Consider the following 4,589-nt stretch of genomic DNA (forward strand, 5'->3'; position numbering starts at 1 on the left):
ATTGTAAAAGTACTGAATTAAACTCTAACTAAACCGTTATTTCTTGCTTGAATTTGACAAAATCCAGAGTTAATACACTAAATATGATTTGGTATTCCATTTTAAACTACTTTTAAGTAAAAAAGGTCTTCATATAGTACAACGTTATGAAGTGTTTGGCGTCATGTACATGGATTGTTTTGATCTTTATGCAAATTACCTGTTGATAACGCAAGCTAATTTTTCTAAAATACTTTTTCAAAGCTGTATTTTTTTCTTTTACTTTTGTGAGGTATCTTGAAAACTCGTGTGAAACATATATTAATTATTTAAGATATCTGATCTTCTTAATTAAATACCCCGGCAGAAAAATCAAAATACAATTCATTCACAACTAAATGAAATATGCAACTCAACAACTTAATTAAAAGTACGACTAGAGTCGAAGATTCTTGTCATCTCAATAGAAATGGCTTGCTTTTTACAACATTCTGAGGTCTTCGCTAAATGCGGCGATTCGAGAGGTATTTCAGGGGTATTTTGCCTTACTGAATGCAATGATAATATACACAGCCACCTTGCTTCAATACATCTTTCAAAACAACACCTGACAGAGCGGGATCTTATTTTAGCTCGAGTTGGTATGTTTGACGTCGACGAATCAGCAGTAAGAGAAATGAAAGTTTGTGCAAAACATCGCCATAGCCTTGGGAAATTCTGGCGACCCAGTACGGCATGTCTCTATCCAACACATCAAAGTCGAGCAGGCCAGAAGAGCTCCAAAAGTCGGTATTCAATTAATCTCGAGATGTCCAAGACAATTCAGCTAATGTTTGGAATCCTTGTACCATTTGGTTCAGGTGAGGAATGATTTTTCTAGATATTAAATCTTCATATAAGATTTAGGACTTTGAAAGGTTGTGATTAATCAACTATTATCAATGCTAACTTTCCATTCCTTAAAACAGTATTATGCAATAACTGTCGCAATCGACACAATGCCGCCATCGTTAGAGATCGCTTTGGCGTATCGTGTGGTGTTCCAGCATCATCGGATCACGTGGAAACAAGCTCTATTGCAAGGTATTAGTAGTAAACAGAACGGTTTGCGTACCCATTTATTCATCATCTACTGCAACAATACGACCACACCCCTCACACCCCTTCCTCCCTACTCCTTTAGACATGTAGCTTTCTTCAATTTTTTTTCTACTTGGGAAATTTAACAAAATATTATGTCAAATCAGTTTTATAATACTTAGTAGTAGTAGCAGCAGCAGCAGCAGTAGCAGCAGCAGCAGCAGCAGCGGTGGCGGTGGTAGTAGTAGGAATAGGAGTAGTAGGAGTAGTAGTAGCAGTAGTAGTAATAAATAGAAAAATTAATATATTCCCCAATATATATACAAAAACCTTATTAAATTTAGCGTCAGCCGCTCATCGCCGATTAAGGTTGTGTGCAACCGAAACGTCCGTCAACTATAATTTTCTGATTTCATGATTATATGTCTGAATAAAATAATTCATCAGTTTTATAATAATTAGATACGGAAAACTGAAATTTAAACAGGAAAATGAAAACTTAAACTCTAATCTACCTCAAATTTATCCCCCACCACCATTATTAGCACTATCACTGATTCACGATATCAATTTTGACTTTATTTTAAGGACATCAAAAGAAAATGCGACAGCGCTAATCGCTGCTGCCTCTATTGCTATGACCCCACGAGGTATTGGTAGTTACAATGATACACCATGGACACCTTCAGGCTACTTACATGATTTGAAGTCACCATTGACGAACAAGAATTTGCCCAACCGGACGATCACTTACCTATAATAATTCTTAATGAGTGTCTTGAAAACTTATCTCATGCCATAGGAAAGCCTAGAATAGAACCTATACAAGCGCAAGTAACCTGTTTAGATGAATGTTCGACCATTGAAAAATCAAATGTAATCCAGAAAACAGAAAATGCATGCCATCTAATCTGTGAAGTCATAGCTCCTCATGACCCAGACCAGCTGTTCCAAGAATTAGTTAAGAAGTATCAAGAAACAAATGCTACTCTCGACGTCGGTATGCAAGCCCTTCTTGCTGCGTATCAAAGTGCACCTTCCAAATCCCTTGAAACACAAGTTCTGAGTATCTACGCTAAAAAATATTCCTCTAGAGAGCTAAAAAACATGCATCAGCCATTTGAAGTACTCAGTGATCGAAAGATAAGAAAAGTGAGAGCATTAGCTACAGACGAATTTCCAAGAGCCACTATAGAAAAGAAACCACAGTACAGAGTCCGAATGGATAAAGCCAAGCTTGACCATTTCCTTGAGTACACCTCGCGTCCATACTATTATCAGGATGTTGCTTTTGGTAATCGAACCGTTAAACTAGAGAGTGGTGAAGAACTTGTGATGCCTAACGTTGTTCGCACAGTTGCTCGATGTACTATTATTAACCAATGTCTTGAATATTGTGAGGAAACGTCATTCCAACCGATTAGCAGGTCATCAATGTGGAGAGTCCTCGAAGTTCAAGAAGCATCCCAACGAAAATCGTTACGAGGTCTTGACAATACCGCTGCTGAAGGAGCAGATGCATTCGATACTTTACACAGGATTGTCGATGAGCTAGAAGGTATTGGTGCAGAAAAGAGCTGGTGCACAGAAACCCGAAAGAAGCTTCGCCAAGGAAAGCTATACCTCAAGACAACGTATCGAGATGACTGCCAAGGGGATAGCAGTACTTGTCCTGATCACTGTAAGCCATTTGCCCTCAGCGATCATCAAGATTCTGACTACCAGAAAAAATGCAAGCATTATCACGATGTACTATGTGTAGACTGCGAGAATCTTAAAGATGCCCTCCATGATGTAGAAGCTGCAATTCCTACATACGTAACACAGCTAGGCAAAGACAAAGCAGAGGACATACAGTATGAAGGAAAGATCGCCGTGTCCCAAATATTTCAGTGGAAAGCTCATGTGTTGAGAGCACAGAACCAAGATCAAGCAAAACAGAATATTCTGAGCACTTTAAAGAAAGAAGAAACACTGATAATAATTGATTGGGCAATGAAATTTACAGCCATAAAGTACCGAGAAAAGCAGACTGAATGGTTTGGAAAACGAGGAATCAACTGGCACGTAAGCAGCGTCGTAACCAGATCATCGTCCAATGATCTTGAAGTAGTTTCATATGTCCATTTATTCAACAGTTGTCGACAAGATTGGTACGCAGTTTTATCTATCATCGAGCACCTATTTTCGTTAATCAAAACACGCAATCCATCGATAAGCAAAGCCTACATAAGATCAGATGAAGCAGGCTGCTACCACAACAACATGTTGTTATCGTCCTTATGTGAACTTGGAAACCGACAAGGAATAAAGGTAGTAAGATACGACCATTCCGAGCCCCAGTCCGGCAAAGATGTCTGTGACAGGATCTTATGTCCACTAAAGGCATCCATTAGACGTTATTGTAATGATTGACATGACATCGTAACTGCTCAAGATATGCACACTGCTTTGAAGGAAAGGCCCGTGAATGGAACAACTGCGACTGTTTGTACTATAGAGGAGAAGAACAAAACGCATGAAATAAATAAGATCAACAACTACAGCAAGTTACATAACTTCAAGTTCACTACAAATGGGTTAAGAGTGTGGAAAGCTTTCAACATAGGACCAGGGAAATTGCTGTCACTAAAAAACATCGTAACAGCTCAACAGAGCTTTCTTTGCATGAGGAAAGACCATCAGGTGCCTGTAAAGCAGCGAACAACGACAAGACAAATCACCCACCACTCAGTATGGGCTGGGCAGTTCACAAGATATGCAGCAGTAAAAGGTTCTCTACGAATGTACGCCAGTATTTGATAATGAAGTTTAACATCGGGCAAGAAACAGGACGGAAACAAGATCCAACACAGGTGGCAAAGGACATGCGAACAGCCTCAACAGAAGACGGAGAGAGAAAGTTTGAAAGAACAGAATGGCTCACCAAATCACAGATACAAGGCTTCTTTTCCAGGTTATCCAAGAGAATCAAAGATGGTCAAGTGATAACAACGGTCGATATCGAAAATGAGTCAGAAGACATGGACGATGAAGATGATATAGAGGAATACGCGTGTGACGAAGATGATGAGCATTTGATTGACACTAGGCAAGCTGTATTGGATAAAATAGGCGTAACCCATCCAATCACCTTTGATGTATATAATCTTTGCACATTGACACAAGAGAAAAAGGTATCTTCATTCAAGGTCAAGATGCTAAAGGAAATTTGCAGCCACTTTGAGCTACCATTTCGGTCTCGAGACAATAAAGCTGGTCTTGTGACCACGATTGAAGAAATGGTTCACGGGTGCAGTTGTAATACCTGACGTACTCTATGAAACAATCAAGGCATAATGTTGACGATCAGCAAGGCCCTAATTGACGGGCGAAATATTAATACATCATACAACTTTATATTCTTTTCTAGTCTGCGAAAGTTTGGTTACGAACAGAGACCAATAGTTTTAAATTCATACTAACGTACTTTAGTTAAAAAGAGTGTATTACGAATCGCGCAACATTATCAATTTCATTGGTATTTTTGT

The 4,589-nt window shown here is 38.9% G+C and overlaps 1 pseudogene; it reads left to right on the top strand.

Annotated features, from left to right (window-relative positions):
- Positions 1 to 3,452: 3,452 nt before the first annotated feature.
- On the top strand, positions 3,453 to 4,372 carry LOC148909301 (uncharacterized; annotated as a pseudogene).
- The last annotated feature ends 217 nt before the right edge of the window (positions 4,373 to 4,589 follow it).

This window comes from Actinia tenebrosa, unplaced genomic scaffold (assembly GCF_029948245.1).
Source record: "Actinia tenebrosa isolate PJP-AT-01 unplaced genomic scaffold, QUT_ActTen_1.0 PGA_scaffold2__45_contigs__length_23673736, whole genome shotgun sequence".
Lineage (NCBI taxonomy): Eukaryota > Metazoa > Cnidaria > Anthozoa > Actiniaria > Actiniidae > Actinia > Actinia tenebrosa.